Source organism: Lissotriton helveticus, chromosome 1_1 (assembly GCF_964261635.1).
Source record: "Lissotriton helveticus chromosome 1_1, aLisHel1.1, whole genome shotgun sequence".
Lineage (NCBI taxonomy): Eukaryota > Metazoa > Chordata > Amphibia > Caudata > Salamandridae > Lissotriton > Lissotriton helveticus.
This window is the reverse complement of record NC_136057.1, coordinates 1,315,555,790-1,315,575,665: the sequence shown is the minus strand read 5'-3', so window position 1 is coordinate 1,315,575,665 and position 19,876 is coordinate 1,315,555,790.

Sequence of the window (19,876 nt, the reverse complement as noted above, 5' to 3'; positions counted from 1 at the left end):
GCAATATGGCGTCTGTAGTCTTTGTACAGAAGCAACGTGCGGCATGTGTATCTAGGAAAATTCAAAAGGGGAGACAACCTGAGCCCAAAAAGTCTCTGTCAGTCAAAAACGCCCCTCCACAAACGAGTGTAGGGATTTAAAATCCGAATGCTCCCCAGATGCGCCGCAATGTCCTGACATGTGATGAACTACAAAATGATGTCATAGCGTAGACATTTGTAGTTCGCACTCCGGAAGCCCGCGCACGCGCCCTCGGAAGGCCAGAGAAGCAGTGCTGGTGACGCGGGGCTCCCATGCCAGAGGGAGAGCCCCGCGGAGTCTGCAGAAGTCAACAAAGCCGGTAAGTGGGGCTTAGTTGGAGGGGGGAGGGGGGGGCGCTTGTGTGTGCAGCGGTGGCGGGGCGGGCGGGGGGGGTCTCTGTATGTGTGTGTGTGTAGGTGCGCTCGTGTGTGTTTGTCTCTGTTTGTGCGCATGCGTGCAGGGGGAGGTGTGCCTGTGTATGTTTGCGCTTCCCAGGAGACAGCCACGGCGAGCGCGTTCGCGCGTGCGTGGCCTGCGCCGATCGCCTTTTGCGAGATGCGCGCGGCCAGGTGCTGTCTCCTGGGAAGCGGACCCAGCGACAATAGGTCTCTGGCGGAGACAGCGCTTACGCGCTGTTCTCAACGCCACGAGACCTAAAAAGGGCAAGAGCTGGAGGAAGGATGTTCTCCTTCAATGCCGCCAAACTATGGAACTCCCTTCCCCTTCAACTCAGGTCCACCCCCAACCTTCTTTTGTTTCGGAAACAACTGAAAACTTTTTTGTTTAATGCTCATCATTAATCTCCTGGCTTAACCCTCCTTCGTTCAGCAATTACACTTCACACCAGCGCTTGGACGCCCCTGGGCAGCAACCGCGCTTTATAAATACACATTTCATTTCATTTCATTATAATCTCTGGTCCTGATGAAAGCCACATTGACCCATAGAGGCACTTGAATCGATGGCTGAAACATGTTGACCACATTGAGGATAATTAGGATCAACTTAAATCCCACAAGTTTCCACCACTGTTTTTAAAAGTTGACCAGGACCTCCAGTATTAAAATCCCTATTTGTGGTAGGAGTACCTGAGCCAATTTTAAAATCACCATTCACCATCAGACACACTGTCGCAATCACAACAAAACCAGGTCCGCCATAATCATGAGTTGTAGCACACCCTGGAAGCATACGGCAACCAGGGTGTGTACCCAATGATGAAGAATGTCACCAACTAGGATGGTGAGTGAGGGTTCTTTAAAAACACCCTGCGTGTTCCAAGGCATGTTAGCGTTAAGGATTATGAGAAATCCATCCTTCTAACTGTAGTTGAGTAGATGGCAAACTAGTTCTTTTTTGTTATATTAGTTATTGCTTGGGAAGGTGAACAAGTTCTCTTTACCCTTCTCTCTCTCCCTGTTTTTTGAGAACATTTATTAGAAACATGTAACAGCACTCCCAAAACTCAGAACAAAATTGGAATGCGATATATAGGGCAATTAGATAGCAGTGGCTGGGAGGGGGCATGCATATACAAACGGAAAGTGGCCTTAGGAGTGGGGTACAAATCGCTCAAACTCAAAATTCTGTCTACACTGTAACTATTACACTTCAGAACAAGTAACCAAAAGCTGACACACAGGTTTCCTAAATAGACTGAAAGAGTGCCCTCAAATCTAAATATTCTGGAAGACGATTGGAGATTCGATCAAAAGGACAATAAAAAGGGAGTTTGACATGACAGTGGAATTGGCTATACTGGGTATATAGAGATACTCAAATATGATTACAAACACAATTATCTTGTGCAGTTTGAAGATGATAGCCAGAAGAGAGATCTCAATGGTATGGAGTAGCTGAAGGCCACCCACAATGGAGACCTGGGACAAAAACACAGACTGGTAAATGATGGCAGAGAAGGTGATTTACACGGCTCAGGGTTGTCCCAAGACATTTGAAAAGTTGTGGGGTCTCTTGAGGAAGCATAGAGGCTTGGTATTAGGTGGTTTGGTGGGGTTGACTGCACGTGAAATAGATCAGGGAGACTGGTTCTTGATCAGAAACCTCCAGGTAATAATGGGAAATAGTGGATTCAATTGTTGATACAAAGGACATGGTATATTCTTAGTCATAGTGGAAAAAGTATTTCTTGATGTTTGGTAACTAATATGTACCTGTTTCAAATAAAACACATCTTGAAGATAACCTCTGCAGACACACAATGGAGGTTCCATTGTCTAAGCTGTTTCACTTCTTTGCTAATTAGCTTATTTTGCTGATCTGCATGCTCAAAGTCCTTAGTCCCAGAGGCACATGTTTTAGCATATCCAATTGGTAGTTCTAAGAGCAATTCATCTGACTCTGAAGTCGTTTCGACCATCATTGAGTAGTAGCAACGGTCTCATTCCGAGAGACAATATGAAAACAAAGTATTATCTGAACAAGTGTTAGTAGTGAGGTTCCACACTACAATTTACTACTGGAACACTCTCTGGCGGATGGATCATTGGTTCCTGATTGGCAGTGTAGAGGGAACTGCCTGTCCACCAAACGACCGGACAGTCTCACAAGTAATTGTCTGTCTCAGCACTGGCAACTGTCTTCCCGTGAAACGACCGGACAGTCACCTCAGACCATCTGCCTGAGAATGGCCGGACAGTTATATAACCAAATTACTAGGATCCAGTCGCTCAAGATCATTCATCCACAGTGACCCATGACCTGTGTTGGCCACTCGAATAGCTGTGGTCCGCATCTGTGCACTAGCTTTCCACGAACTCTATCAAGCTCTCTCACACATTTCCCTATCTCAAGTGGGTTGAGGATAGAGCGTCACGACTCCCACAATCACTGATCAGACAATTACAGCACTCTGTGTCTTCTACACTTCAAATCTATCCTGGGATCTTAGGCTACTCATCGAGCCTGACAGAAAACCAGAACAAATCACATGGACCGGCGAACGTTCGGCCCGAAACCACAATCACTCGAATCTCATCCCAACTCTGCAAGACATCACACAATCAAATCATCACTGCAATCTCACACAGGCATCCCTGTTCATACTCACACCACTGTGAACTGTTGGTCCCGCCGCATCTTCATTCTCTGTCGGTTTCCGGCATGTTTCGTTGTTCTCCGCTCTTGACTTCCTGGACTCTCATTCTATGGGATCTTTGGGGTTCTATGACTATTTTTACCTACGTTCTAGATCACCCTCTCCCTCACTCCAATAGGAAACCATCCGATATTGCTACCAACTGTTAGGGGTGAGTTTCCACACTACAGTTTACTTCTGGAATACTCTGGCAGGTGGATTGTTGGTTTCTGATTGGTAGTGTAGAGGGAAAAGACATCTCACAACAACAATTTATGCAGCAATTTAAGGGCCCAATAACTCATGACTCAGAAGAATCACAGACTCCGGTTCTACGTTTAGTCTATTTATTACAAAGCCACAAATAATTGGACATACAGGCACCTCAAGACGAGGTTGTAAAGATACACTGGAATAATAGAAAGGCAAAACTACGAACGAAGTTAACTCGATGTAGCATAACCAGAATGACAAACTCAGGAACCAGAACGTAGGCAATGAGCCCCCACATCTAGGTCAGACTTCATCGGAGGCTTGTAAGTAAAGAGCATTAGTCTATCCCTACACTATCTCTAAAGTGGAATTCCTACTTAACATGTTCTCAGGCAAGGTTAGGAAAAATGGTGTCAGCACGTGAAGACTTCCTAAGAAGTACACTCATGTTGAATGGGTCAAGTAGCATAAGCTACGGAGTTAGTTCTAAGATGCTCCTTCTCCGCTTCGTTTCTCCCCTCTTCTCTCTGTCTCATCTCCCAGGTCACTGTCCCTAATTTCAACATCAGAGTAACAAAAAACGCCCATTCGGGTCTCCTGATCGACTCATTCTACTGGACACTTTCTCACAGGTGAATTTCCACTCCACCTCGACACTCCCAGCTCCCGACACAATGACCTTGATTCCCAGGCCTTCTCCAGTGAGAAAAAACACTGTATCTCGTTATCAGCTTCTCATACGCTCATTGTAACCTCTCCGCCCTAAAACTAACTCCTAAAACAAAAGCGTAAACAAAAAAATAAATGTAGACGCAAACTACTCATGATTATGATGCATCCCTGAAAATGAAAAGAGCACCATAGAGCTCTATCACAAGCAAGGTGGAATCAGACAAAGGACTCAAAGGAAGCACAGGGAATGTGGCATGGGATGCTTACCAGAAATGTCTATGTCACTTCCCTACTACTGCCAGGCATCCAAAACCAGCAGGCAGATTCCCCGTGCTGGCCAGAGGTCCACAAGGTTGCTGTCCTGGTTGTGAAGTCTTGTACAGATGCACACAGTGGGTATGTGCACCAGACTCCTACCACAGAAGATTGCAACATGTCAGAAGATACTATATCATCATTTGAAGGACAAATGGAGAGCACCAGAGTGCTAAGCTAGACGCTCACTGAAAGCGGAATTAAACATCTCCCTAAGGGAGGAAGAATCCCTGCAAAAGGACCTGCGGTGGAGATATCTTTGTGCTGCACGAGGTCTGAACTCAAAAACAATCACTCATGCCTGCCATTTCAACTCCCTTTTGTGGGCAAATGCTACACCAAGAGCTTGACATTGAAGCATCTTTCCAGGTCGTGGCCTTCTGAGCAACTTACAGTCCACATAGAGATGGCCTAAACTCTGAAATTCTCTTCCCTACGAAATTAAAGCCACTCACTGATTATCATTCTCAGATTAGGAGGTTTATTAAAACCTGGTTATTTCACTTCTAATCTTGAAAGAGTCGCTTGCTATCAAGCCAGGCTTTTTCCAGCGCGAAGATGCCCATAAGTAAAGGTTCTGTTTTGGGAATGGTTATCATTCATTCATTCTTCTGGCCCACCATAGGAAGGCTGGAATTACTAAGGATAGATTTTGTTTCAGAAAGATAAATCACGTAGACATCACTGTACCAGCTCTGGATCAAGGAGATTTAAATAGCATGTTACGCCTGACAAAGAAACACTTTGTAGCCTCTGTTTCAGGCCAGAGTGCTCATTTCCTTTAATTCCCTTAATCCACTGAAACAAGGATTTCCGCATTTGACAACATTATGACATCCGATGTAATAATTAATAGAAACGCAACGAAGCTGAACGTTAATGTAGCTTAATGTTAATGAAGCTATTCGACAAGGACAAACATCTATTCTCTCCCAAATGATACAGCTAAAATCTCAGCCAAGGCCTTTAGTAATGTCTCACAGGGGAATATTTATGAGAAAATGTCAGAGCGTGGAGCTGCGCCAAATTTGGCAGCACTGCGCTCAAACTTTTTCAAAATATAGGGATGCGTCGCATTAACAAGAATATGGCGCACCTCTGTATTTTCCCTAGCGCGGGCACTAAATTTAGCTGCCTAGAGCCAAAGCAAAATGCAGAATACAGCACACATTGACAAAGCTAAAACACGGAGTAATAAAAGTACCTCTCCTCGTTTCGCCATTCTAACGCCTGCTCTTGTATAGCGTTACTTCCAGCCTCAAATTTACACCTCCTTGTAACGCAACGCCCATTGCATGCCCCTTTCACGCAAAGTGATGCATGTAAAGGGTCTTTATGTAAAGGTGGTGTTAAGCCACAAACATTGGATTAACACAGCTTTGTAAATATGGAAAATGGCATATCCCCACTAGAACGTCGCTAAAAGTGACATTCTGGTGGCAATATTCCTTTGTAAATATGCCGCACTAAGTTGAAATCTCTTGATCATGTTCTCTTACTGTTAAAGGAAAGATTAGAGATTCCCATGGGTGTTCATGATAAAAGTCCTTTACATGTAGTGGGAGAATGGTGGGGTCAGTTTTGGCCCTGTGAGTTTGCTGCACAAAACAATGGGTGCCCTTCAAAGGGCTGATTTTTGCCATTGTGAATATATCAGTCATCACATACTTTTCTAAGATTCTGTCCCCGAAACATGTTCTTCTTGGTGCATCGAGGAAGACTGCCAGACCACTGGGTTTGTCAGAGTAGAACCCACCTCCCACCCTTCACTCCTCAAGTGAAATGTACCCACCACCCTATTCCTTGTCTCCGAGACAAATGTCGCCAATGATTCAGACGGAATCAACAAAAAAACTGCAACCAGTCTGAACTGGTCTGACCTGTGATTTTGCTCCAGAGGTGGAAAAAACATGCATTACACTAAGATTCACTTTTCCATGGGTGGGGTTGTGCTTGAAAAGTTGCAAATGGCAGCATAGTTTTGATTGAAGCTTTTGACTTTGGCCACAAAAGTGTCATAAAATGTGTCCCTTTAGATCCACTGCCATACTTACCTGGGCTATTCAGGAGACTCTGGACTCTGAAACATGTTTAGTGTTGCAATTCTCCCCATTTAAAGTTGCTCAACAGTAGAGTTCAGTTCTCAGTGGGAACTGACAAAGCCCTACGAGTGCCCTTGCAAAATCTTGACTGCCACCATTAAATTTCTTCAAGAGGAACACGTTATTTACCTTCGGTAACGATCTCTCTGGTGAGTACTCTAACTGCAGATTCCTCACCATATGAATATTCCCCAGGTGTCGGACAGAATCCAGAAACTTTCAAATCAGTACTCCTGTGGGCGGGAGGTGGCATTGTGTGGCTCCACACTGACATCGTTCTGCTCCAGAATTGACAAGCAGAGCTTCATATAAGCTCCACCCATTTGTGTGGACTTCAGTGACAATCTAAGTTGTCCGCAACCTCAGACACAAAACCCATCAGCAGGTTGGCATGACCATTGTGCAGATCTCTAGATTTGGGACCTTTTAAGATGAAAAGGAATCCAGTTCACATGACGGAGAGTTCGAGAGTTGGTGCGAAATCTAAAGTTAGAAAGGGTATCCACCAGAAAGAGGATTACAGAAGGTAAGTACCATAAGATAGATACTATAGCAGTACCTCTAAAGGTGGATGGTGTACCTGGCTCAGACAAAAAGTCCTGGAGGACGGAGTGGGCAAAATGCCCCCTCAACAGATCTGGCTGTAGTGCTTTGTGAACGTGTATCAACGACCACATAGCCTCTTGACAAATGAGTAGGATAGGCACACTGCATGCTAACGCAGTGGTAGCAGGTTTGGCTCTGGTGGCATAAGCCTGCAAGCCTTCTGGAGGCTGCTTCTTTGCAGTGTGCAGCAAATCTTTATACAGAGAACAATCCACCAAGAGATTTTTGCACAGCCTTGCCCCAGAAAACAATTCAAAGACCTTATCCTCCACTTGATGTTCCTTGGTACGATCAATATAAAAGCTTAGTGCCATCTGATGGTCTACATAATGAGGCCTCTCTTCCTCCTTAGAGGAATGAAGTATAACAAAGAATACTGAAAGCCTGTTTGACACGAAAGGTGTGTTGACTTTCAGTAGAAAGGAATCGCGAAAATCCTCAATATCAACTTTTCTGGGAAGAAAGTAGTATAAGGGCGAAAGGGTTGACTGAAAGAGCTTACAACTTGCATACACATCTAACTTGTTTTATGGTTATGAGAAAGACTGTCTTAAATGTCTGAAGTTACAAAGGAAAACTGTGCTGCAGCTCAAAAGGGGTGGACATCTAAATGTGAGGGATAAGTTCAAGTCCCACTGAGGCACCACAAGTGGTTTTTGGAGACACAAATGTTGCAAACCTTTCACAAATCTCTTCACAAAAAGTGATTTATATAACAAAAGTTTATTCAGCAACTGCAAAAAAGCTGAAAGAGCCAATAAGTAGCCCTCAACAGTGCCAAAAGCAAATTCTTGCTGTGCTAGGGAGATGTAATCCTGTTTCCCTCAGGATTGGGTAATCCCTCCTGGCCCCCTGACTTATCGGAAGGAAGGACAAAACGGTAAGGGTTCTGATAACTGGCTCTTTATTATCACAAGACAAGACCAGTTGAGGAATCTCAGATAACTCCTTGTTTTGTGGGTATAAAGCAGGTCAAACCGTCCTCTGCATGAATACCGGTCCCGGTATTCCCCAACAGAGGACACCGTGCTAAGCAGTGGCCGACAATACCACTCGATAAGGAACTAGTTCGTTGTTTCCTCAATTCGTCCTCCGCAGTGGTGTCGGTCCCGGCACTCACTCCAACGGAGGGCAATGCGCGGTTGGGGCTAACAAAGAATATCGCGTTGTCCTTCTCACTCGATAACCCTCGAGCGGGGACTGGCAAGGTGCGGTAAATAAAGAAGTCCCAGCGCTCGATAACCCTCGAGCGGGGACTGGCAAGGTGCGGTAAATTATTGAACTCCCAGCGCTCGATAACCCTCGAGCGGGGACTGATGAAGGAAGGGAAGGGGACGGTGTCCCACGCGCTCGATAACCCTCGAGCGGGGACTGGCAAGGTATATTACAGGGACGACGTCCCAAATGCTCGATAACCCTCGAGCGGGGACTGGCAAGGTTCGTAACCGGAACAGAGTCTCTACGCTTGATATACCCTCGAGCGGGGACTGACAAGATCTGTAACCGGGATAGAGTCTCAGCGCTCGTTTTACCCTCGAGCGGGGACTGGCCTGGTTCGGGATCGGAACAGAGTCACAGCGCTCGATTTACCCTCGAGCGGGGTCTGGAAATGCAGCGGGGTACGGAGCCTAGGCGGCAATGGAGACGGTCCTGTCTCTTGGTTGCTTGTGGTGTCAAAAAACCCCACTCTAGCTACCAGCTCTTACCTTACATGAAGCCTCGGCGAAGCGGGTGTTCGGCTCGCATTCAAAATATCCGACGCGGTCGGCGTCTTCCGGGTTGGCTTTATGGTGGCGCGCTCTGCGCATGCACCGTGCGGGGCTTTCTGGGTATTGTAGTTTGGCGCGGGTTCTTTTCGGGATTTGTAGTTCCTAGGGCTTGTAGGTCGTACTCGTTTGCGGAGCCCGGGATTCGTGTCCTAACAGTACATCCCCCTTCCTCAGGGGCCCCTCACAGGACCGGGCTTCTCCGGGAACTTTCTGTGGAACGCAGACACCAGTCTCGGTGCACAGATACCAGCGACAGGCTCCCATGACTGATCCTCAGGCCCGTAGCCTGTCCACGCAACCAGATACCACAGCTTTCCTCTTTTCCACTTCGAGTCTCTGATGCCCTCGATCTCGTAGGTGCGTTCGCTGCTCACCAACACCGGCTCACGAACCGGAGGCGTGGTCGTGTAGGAGGGCTTGAGCAGAGAAACATGAAAAACGTGGTGTATGCGCATGCTTTTCGGCAGCTCCAGCTTCATGTTCACCGGGCTGATGCATTCCTTGATGCGGTACGGACCAATGAATCTCGGTTGAAAAACGCTGTGCTTCCGAAACCTCAGGTTTCTCGATGACACCCAAACGTAATCCCCCGCTTTGTACAGTGGCCCCGGCCTCCGCCTTTTATCTGCATACCTCTTGTAGGCCTTCTTGGCCTCAACCAAGCACTTCTTGGCCTTCCCGGTTGTGTCCCTGATGTGAACTACTCTTCTGGCTGCTTCAGGATTGCCCTGTGCGCTGGAGGGGTGATACAGCGGAAGGAATCTGGGATGGTGTCCGTAATTGCTGTAGAAAGGAGATACTTTCGTGGATGCGTGCGTGGCCTTGTTGTACGCGATCTCAGCAAGCCACAATTTGCCCACCCACTCCTCCTTGCCCTGTTCGACGTAGCAACGGAGGTACTGCTTCAACGTTTGGTTTAGTCGCTCCGTTTGGCCGTCCGTTTGGGGATGGTAGCTGGTGGACAATGCGGAGGTAACATGTAACGCCGAGCACCAGGTTTTCCAGAACCGTGCCGTGAACTGTGACCCTCGGTCCGACACAATGACACTGGGTAGTCCATGGACCTTCACCACCTCCTTCAGGAGCATGATCGCCAATTGTCCCGCCGTGGGTACCCCTTTACAGGCGACGAAATGACCCATCTTGGTCAAGTAGTCGATTACCACAAGGATAGCGGTACATCCCTGGTCCACTGGCAACCCTACCACAAATTCCAATGAAATGTGGTCCCATGGTCTAACGGGTGTAGGTAGCGGTTGTAGCAGACCCTGAGGGCGACTGTGATCCGATTTCATGGTGGCACATATCGTGCAGGCGGCGGTCCATTCCCAAATATCGACTCTCACCGACGGCCACCAAAACTGGCGCAATATGCAGTCAACCGTTTTCTCCACACCGAAATGTCCAGCACAGGGCGACTCGTGACACCACTGGAATGTCTGTTTCCGCAGGCGGGCCGTAGGCACTAGTATACGCCCCCCTCTCACCGGCACCCCGTCTCGGACCTGCCACTCCTTATGCTTCTGTAGCCATGTCTTCCATCTGAAGGTGTTGATGCCATTCTGTATCCCCTGGAGGAAGGCCCCTGGCTGTATCGCTCCTACCACCGCACCCGGGCTTATGATGGACTTGATGGTGGGCAGCGGAAGCACCTCCTCAGTGGATTGTCTAGAAAGAGCATCGGCTTTCCGGTTCTCAGTGCCCGGTCTGTAGGTGATGGTGAAGTTGAAACCGGAAATAAAAGCATCCATCGCATCTGCCTTGGGGACAGCTGTCGGGCTGCCGTCATGAATTGGAGATTCCTGTGGTCGGTGAACACCAAGACCACATGCTTTGCTCCCATCAGCAAATGCCTCCATTCCGCGAAGGCGTCCTTGATGGCCAGAAGTTCTTTCTCGGCAACATGATAGTTGCGTTCCGCTATGTTTAGCTTACGGGACATGAAGGCAACGGGATGTAGCAACCCCGTTACCGGGTTCCTTTGCGACAGTATCACCCCAACTGCCACATCCGAGGCGTCTGCTTCCACCATGTACTGCTGTTCCGGGTCAGGATGGGCGAGAACAGGAGCTGACACAAAGGCTTTCTTCAACTCATGGAAAGCACCCTCAGCCCCTGCGGACCAAAGAAACTTCGCCGATTTCCGGAGAAGATGCGTGATGGGAGCCACCATTCCCGAAAACCCTTCTATGAACCGGCGATAAAAGTTGGCAAAGCCAAGAAAGCTTTGCACTTCCTTTATGTTCTTAGGGGCAGGCCAATCCACCACTGCTTTCACCTTCCTCTCCGCCATCGTTTGGCCATCCGGACTCAGCATGACTCCCAGGAATTCCACCGTTGTTACATGGAAATCGCACTTACTGAGTTTGCAGTAGAGAGAGTTTTCGCGTAGTATCCGCAATACCTCCAACACATGATACACGTGATCCTCCATGTTGTCCGAGTAGATCAAGATGTCGGCGATGTATACGACGACGTATACATCCAGGATGTCTCGTAGCACATCGTTCAGGAAGAACTGAAACGCTGCCGGGGCGTTACAAAGCCCGAATGGCATCACCCTGTATTCGAAGAGGCCGAACCATGTCCTGAAGGCCGTCTTCTACTCGTCCCCTCTGCGCATGCGGACTAGATGGTAAGCCCCTTTCAGATCGAGCTTCGTGAACACACGGGCCTTCTTGACTTGTTCCAGGAGCACGTTGATAAGAGGCAGGGGGTATCGATTCTTAATGGTGATGGCGTTGAGCGCCCTAAAGTCCACACAGGCGCGGAGTTCTCCATTGGCTTTGGGGATGAAAAACAGCGGAGACGCCGCCGGGGACTTTAATGGCCTTATGACCCCCATGCTCAGCATCTTGTCCAGGTAAGCTCTGAGGTGGACGTTTTCCGGTTCCGACAAGGCGTACAGCCTGCCGCCTGGTATTGTAGCACCTGGGACCAGGTCGATCTGACAATCGTATACCCGATGAGGTGGCAACGATTCTGCTTGATCGTCATCCAAAACGTCCTTAAATGCGATATAGGCCACAGGGAGCACCACTTCCTTTTCTGCCGCGGTGGCCACTTCCCACCTCGTGTTCGCGATGCCGGTGGGAGAACACGTAGACACCCCGCATGAACGGGAACAGAAAGGGGAGTCCATCCGTAACTCCTGAGTTTCCCAATTGATCGACGGATTGTGTTTTTTGAGCCATGGCAACCCTAATATGAGCCCATACTGGGGTGCACAGATGATATTGAAGTCTATGGCTTCCACGTGTTGTGTCCCGTACCTCACCTCAATGTCACCCGTGTGATGGCTGATGGGCCCTGAAACCAACCTGCGTCCGACGACAGCGAACACTTCCTCAGGTACCGTGCGCTGCCTTAATTCCACTCCTCCCACACGTTGGGCCTCTTTCTCGTCCATGAACAGCCACGTGGCCCCTGAATCCACCATTGCGGAAACCGAAACCCAATCGTTCTTCACCCTTAATCGAAGCGGAATGAACATGTGTCTTTCGTTTGTCGCTGTCCGTAAGAGCGTTGAAGGGATACAACCATGACTCCGGGAATCCCCTTCGTTGTTCCGGGAGTCGGTTAGTTTTCCGCCCCCTTGTCCATCGTGGCGGTCGACACTCTGCTGGGGCGTGAACGTCCTGTCTTAGGTTTTGCAGGGCATTCTCGGACTTAATGTCCCTTCTTGCCGCAATATAAGCAAAGCCCCTGTTTTCTGCGGGACTCTTTTTCGGTTGCTGTAAGGCTGGCTCTGACGGCCCCGATGTCCATGGCTTCAGTGCGTTGTGTGGGGGTCGCCTCTGTGGTCGTATGATGGCTTGTATTGAGCGGTGTTTTGTCCTTCTTCTGAACACCCTCCCGACGTTCACCTAATCGGTGTTCAAGTCTAAAGGCCAGACTTATGAGGTCTTCGCATAGCACTGGTTGTGGGTCGATTTGGGCGATCACGTCCTTCAACTCTTCGCTAAGACCCTGATGGAAGAGGGACGTTTGTTTGGCGGGTGGCCACTTGGTTTCAGCAACCAGGCGTCTGAATGCGTTCAGGTATTGAACCAGTCCTGAGGCGCCCTGTTTCAGCGTAAGCAATTCCCTGTCGGCGGTGTAGGAATCCGCTCTCCGATCGAACACCTTCACAAATTCTTCCTGAAACAGTTCCCAGTCATACAATAGCGGGTCGTCCCTGCTCACTAGTGGTACCGCCCATTGTGCGGCATTCCCCGCCAGGTATGATATCATGAACGCTACTCGTGCTTGGTTTGTGGGGAAGGACTTTGGCTTGCAGGAGAAGTGGAGGGCCACCTGCGTTATGAAGACCTGCACTGTGTTGGGATCACCGCTATATCGTTCCGGGGTGGCAAGGGGTATTGCCACGGGCATTTCCACTACGACTGCAGATGGTGTTCCTGAGCTAGGGGCCCCTGCGTTGAAGGGATTCCTCTGCTGGTTGTCCACCCTAGCTCTCAGATCTGCAGTTTCCTGTCGGGACGCTGCTAGGTCGTTTTGTACATCTAGTAACGCTGCCAAAACGTCCTCCATCGTGGCCATGGTGCTTTACCCAACCGGGAGGTTGATTGGTGTTAGAAAGGTCGGATATTATGTAATCCTGTTTCCCTCAGGATTGGGTAATCCCTCCTGGCCCCCTGACTTATCGGAAGGAAGGACAAAACGGTAAGGGTTCTGATAACTGGCTCTTTATTATCACAAGACAAGACCAGTTGAGGAATCTCAGATAACTCCTTGTTTTGTGGGTATAAAGCAGGTCAAACCGTCCTCTGCATGAATACCGGTCCCGGTATTCCCCAACAGAGGACACCGTGCTAAGCAGTGGCCGACAATACCACTCGATAAGGAACTAGTTTGTTGTTTCCTCAATTCGTCCTCCGCAGTGGTGTCGGTCCCGGCACTCACTCCAACGGAGGGCAATGCGCGGTTGGGGCTAACAAAGAATATCGCGTTGTCCTTCTCACTCGATAACCCTCGAGCGGGGACTGGCAAGGTGCGGTAAATAAAGAAGTCCCAGCGCTCGATAACCCTCGAGCGGGGACTGACGAAGGAAGGGAAGGGGACGGTGTCCCACGCGCTCGATAACCCTCGAGCGGGGACTGGCAAGGTATATTACAGGGACGACGTCCCAAACGCTCGATAACCCTCGAGCGGGGACTGGCAAGGTTCGTAACCGGAACAGAGTCTCTACGCTCGATATACCCTCAAGCGGGGACTGACAAGATCTGTAACCGGGATAGAGTCTCAGTGCTCGTTTTACCCTCGAGCGGGGACTGGCCTGGTTCGGGATCGGAACAGAGTCACAGCGCTCGATTTACCCTCGAGTGGGGTCTGGAAATGCAGCGGGGTACGGAGCCTCGAGCCTAGGCGGCAATGGAGACGGTCCTGTCTCTTGGTTGCTTGTGATGTCAAAAAACCCCACTCTAGCTACCAGCTCTCACCTTACATGAAGCCTCGGCGAAGCGGGTGTTCGGCTCGCATTCAAAATATCCGACGCGGTCGGCGTCTTCCGGGTTGGCTTTATGGTGGCGCGCTCTGCGCATGCACCGTGCGGGGCTTTCTGGGTATTGTAGTTTGGCGCGGGTTCTTTTCGGGATTTGTAGTTCCTAGGGCTTGTAGGTCGTACTCGTTTGCGGAGCCCGGGATTCGTGTCCTAACAGGAGATAAACAACAAAACTTCAGACAACTTTGTTCGTAATGAGTCAATATGTTGGGTGCAGCCTGAATCCACAAATTTGTTCCAACGACTGGCGTACGTTGATTTTGTGGAGGGACGCATCACTGCCAAGATGACATCAGCAACTTCAGGGTGAATGTCAAAGGAAGTCAACTACCGTTGTTCGATCTTCAAGCATAAAGATGCAGATTGTCCAGGCATAGGTATAGCACCATGCCCTGCTGCGACAGAAGATTTTACCTAAGTGGCAGCTTTATAGGAAGAGAGAGGCTCATCCCCAGGTGTTCCGGGTACCACAATCTCCTTACCCAATCTGGTGCCACTAGGATGCCTTCGGACTGGTGTAGCAAACTGAGTTTTTGTAGCAGTTGTCCCCCAACTTTTTGTCCTCTTTTCAGCACTGGATGCTGATTTTCCACTCTGATAGTGCACTGAGGCCAGCTAACCAGACTTCAGTGCGAGTGCTCCTTCCTCTTAAACAAAGTGATGTCTGATTGTTTCACGATTGGCTAAGGACGTTAGCACCTCTGTAGGTCCCTAGTAAATGGTACCCCAGGTACCAAGGCATGGGAACTAAAGAGAGTCCCTAAGGGCTGCAGCATATCTAATACCACCCTAAGAGACCTACACACAAATTTCAAGAAGACTGCTATTGCACGCTGCGTGACATGGTGCAAACCATGTTTGAAAACCTGACATGGCACACTCCTGTGTGCAAGGGTGGCTCCTGCACTATGGTGTAGTAGCGTTGCCCCACTGCTTTTAAGCAGTGCGAGGAAGAAAAAACATAAAATATTAATAACTTAGAGTTATTATCATTTTATGTTTCCTGCCTCTTTGTGGGCAGATGGGTGGGCGGGGCTGTTCTGCTCTCGGGGCAGGGCAGGGCAGGGCAGGAAAGGAGTGGTTTGCCCACTCCTAAGTGCGCACTGACTATTTGGTCGGCCCTCTCGGGCTGCCCAAACCAGTCATGCGCACTTTCCCCATTCTCCAAGCCCAGGCCCCCATTCCCTGGTTGAGTGTCGAACCAGGATGCTTGAAACCAATCACAACACTGAATTTCAGCGTTGTGATTGGTCAGGGGAGCATGGTTGTTCTTCCTGTATATGTCGGAGAAGTAGAGCAGAGACACAGGACCCAGCCAGGTAAGTGTTTTTTTATTATATATATACTTTTTAATTGCGTACTGTTTGCCCCCCTCCTACCGCCTGGGCACCCGCCTGCCACCCGCTAACCATGCTGTCCACCACTGCCTGTGTGCCATGCCAAAGACACTGCATGGGCTATATGTAAGTCACCCCTACAGCAAGCCTCAGTGCCCTAAGGCAGGGTGCATTATAGCACATGTGAGGACATATCTGCATGAGTAGGTATGCCCCTGCAATGTCTAATTCTTTTACTAAATATTACAAGTGAACTGGGAAGCCATCTTATGGTATGTACTGGGCACTGGTCAAAACAACTTTCCCAGCTACGAAATGGCTTTACTGAAACCTATTGTGTTTGGTCTCAAACACCTTGTATTAATAACCCCACACTGATTCCAGTAATGGATTTTTTTAATACATGCATCCAGAGGGTACCTTAGAGGTACCCCCTGAACCCTACTAGTCTTCGAGTATGCTGGCTGATTGGTCGTGGCCAGCCTGCCACCACAGACAAGTTTGACACCCTTGGAGGTTAGAGTCCCGCTCTCAGATGTCAGAAACAATGCCTGCCCTGGGAGGAGGTGTTTACACCTCCTCCAGCAGGATGGCTAGTAAATTATCATATTTCAAAAGGGGGTGGTGATGGACAGAGTATCTGAGTTAATCAGAACACTCCTACCCAGTCAACAGATCAGGGCTTGATCCATCACCGTTTTTTAGCTCACTGCACCATCCCAGTTCAGAACCTGGCTATATGCAAATTAGTCTGTCCCTGGCCCAGTGCATCATGGGAACAGGGCAGACCAAACTACCAAGCCAATTCTTCACTGGAAAGGAAACAAGCTTCCGGGGACCGGTTTCTGGCATTACGTAAATTATCATGTCAAGGCAAGGAGCTTCAAAGAGACCACCACCTTTGACAGCGAGCCTGGCTTCCATTATACCTGGGAGATGCCACCCCCCTGCCCTGAAGCCTAGGACAGGCAGGAAATTGGCTATACAAGGAGGCATATTGCACCTCCAGGCTAGTCACACCCCTAAGGTGGGCAACTTGAAGTGAACACGAAAGAAAGAAGCTAACCATCTTGTGTGTGGTAGAATAAGGAACTCTGGGACAGAGTGATGCCCACTCCCCACAGGAAGTGATAATCCAGGGGGGTAGTGACCCCAGGGTTAAGTATCCCATTATCTACTACTCTTCAGTCCCCTTAACACCCCAAAATTGAGTATTTAGGTGGCCCCCTGACACCAGGAAATCAGATTCAACTTCTGGGAACCAAGGAAGAAAGAAAAAGGACTGAAGAGAGCGAAAACTGAAGACCAGCACCAAAGACTGGAGCAAAATTCTGCCAGGCTGCTTGCACTTCGACCATCTCTGGGATTGACTTAGCCAAATGCTTGACACCCTCCCTAAAACCCTTGGAGGACTACACAGCACTTCAACAACTGGGAGAGATCACCCTCGGAGTAGAGGAGCTGCTCCCCTGCATCTGTAAATGATATAGTCAACAAAAAAGTTCAGTTGGGGGAGATTAATTACTTTAGAATAGAAGCAATTTGCACAAAGGAGACATTTCTTTTTCCGTACTCAAACCGTAGTATCAAACACACCACAAACGTACTTAAAATGATACATATATTTCATTTATATATTTAATTTGTTGATAACAGGCTGTCAAACAAAACATAAGCCAATAACCAGTTAATCGGTGACTGATGTGACATGTGGTGATTAAAGTGATGAACTGACAACAGTACATAACTACATAAATAACAAAACAAAGTGAACAATCTCTGTCCACTTATAAAGTTCAAGCAGTAGCCCGCAGTCTCAACTATTTATGGCTATTGTAACTAAGGACATGAGTCAGTAGTACGTCGACGTTTTGACCCTGGTGTCTGTATTATAGGAGCATCACGTAGGGTCTTCTTCAGGAGAAAACTAAACAAGATGTGACAGCCTAAGTAAAAAAGGAGGGGGATTTGGGGTGAGAAAAGATACATTTACTTAGATGGGTATGCTTAAGAACATTTTTAAACATAAAAACTAAAAAGGGAGTCCAGCGAAGATTCACCGGGTAGTAGCAGACACTCTTCCCAATCCTGGATGGAGTAAAAAATGCAAACGTTTTTAGGCATCTATGAATGGAAATGTATCTGCATTAGTGACTGGGACCATTTAATAAAGTCCTACAGTCTTGAAGATATACACAAGGGAGGCGTGCACTTACCACAAATGTAATATCAAAATGACTGGTGAAAGATCTCGATCACGATGGTAGGTGTCTTTAGACACATGCAATTCCCGGCACTCACTTAGAGCCAATGTGGATTGTACCCTGTATTCAAGACTGTAGGACTTTATCAAATGACCCCAGTCTCTAACCCAGATACATTTCTATTCATAGATGCCTAGAAACATTTCACCTCTTTGACTCCAACTAGGATTAAAGGAGTGTCTGTTACTGCCTGGTGAGTCTTCGTTGGACCCGTTTTTAGTTTTTCTTTTTTTAAATTTTCTTAAGCACATCCATCTAAATTATTTTATCTTTTCTCACCCCAATCCCCCCATCTCCTTTTTACTTAGGCTGTCATATCTTGTTTCATTTTGTCCTGAAGAAGACCCTACGTGATGCCCTTATAATACAGACACCGGGGTCGAAACGTCGACAAACTACTGACTCATGTCCTTAGTCACAGTAACCATAAATAGCTGAGACTAACGGGTTACTGCTTGAACTTTATAAATAAACTGAGATTGTTCACCTTGTTTTTTACTTATGTAGTTATGTACTGTTGTCAGTTCATCACTTTAATCACCACATGTCACATCAGTCACTGATTAACTGGTTATTTGCTTTATGTTTTGTTTGACAGCCTGTTCTCAACAAATGAAATATATAAATGATTCTAAGTACTTTTGTGGTGTGTTTGATACTATGGTTTGAGTACGGAAAAATAAATATCTCGTTTGTGCAAATTGCTTCTATTCTAAAGTAATTATTCTCTCCCAGCTGAACTTTTTTGTAGACTATATCAACAATACCCAGATTTCGAGGGACACAGGGTTACCCCATTTACTTTAATGGTATACCCCTGCATCTGCAGGCATTGGAAGTATTTGCCAGTCCACCGTGTTGCTAACTATCGGGCTCACTGAAGGAGCAGCACAACAGGATAAAGATATTTGTGCTCCAGGAGGTCAGATCCATCTCCTTGCCAAGTCTGTAGACACCAGGACCTCCAAAGTCGCCACACACCCATACCCTAGGTACCAGAGCAGTTGCAGCAACCAAGGCTTGTTGGTGGTCCAGTTGGGACTCTAACAGCACAAAGCAAGCCCTACTATTAAGGGCCGTCAGGATGCACCAGGCCAGCATCAAGAGCTGCCCTGCTGCCCTGTTTCCCCTCTTCACCAGGTCCCCAAGATCCAGAGTGAGCCTCTGACCGACCGCAACCCGACAGTTCAAAGAACCCCTGCAACCGTGCTCCACAGCCCGAGGGTGGGGATGGTGCTGAGATCCTCAGGAGCTAGGCCCACACTTGGATTAAGCCAGACTGGCCCCGAGTCGCTGCCTGTGGCCTCTTTCAGCAGGGACCGAGAACCGTGAGAGTCTTCAACAGCGCGATGCCACCAGACAAAGCCCCACTGTACACGAGCCCCCCCCAGCCTGAGTTGAAGTGGACCAACAATGTCCCTGTGTGCCCATGATCCACAAGACTTGAGTCCCCCTGTGGGTTCTCCCGTACTGGTCCCCAGTTCCTGTTTGCAGCCTCTTTTGAAAGTTACTGTTCAGGCCTCGAAAAATCATAAAAATGTTGCTAGGCCTGCAGGTCTAGTGACTTAAATAATCTACTCGACCTATTTGTAATGCTCTTGAACAATAAACTGGTTTCAAATGATGTGATTGTGGGCAAATAATTTAATTAATTAAGCTGCCATTTGTTTCATTATCACATATGAGAGCACCTTCAATGTGCGAGTTCAGCATGTCTGCTGTACAAAAAACTCTTTTGTTTGATTTATTAGACTAAACTTTTTTTCCATATATAATACAAATCTAGCCACATATAGGATACACATGACTCCTGAATTGCCTCTAAGGGCCAGATGTACGACTCACCAATTTACGACTCGCAAATTGTTTTGCATTTGCGACTCGCAATTTGCAACTCTAAAATTTGGATGTATAACAGTGTCTCAGACACTGTTAGCGATTTCGAATGGGGTCGTAAATTGCATGCCTCATGAATAT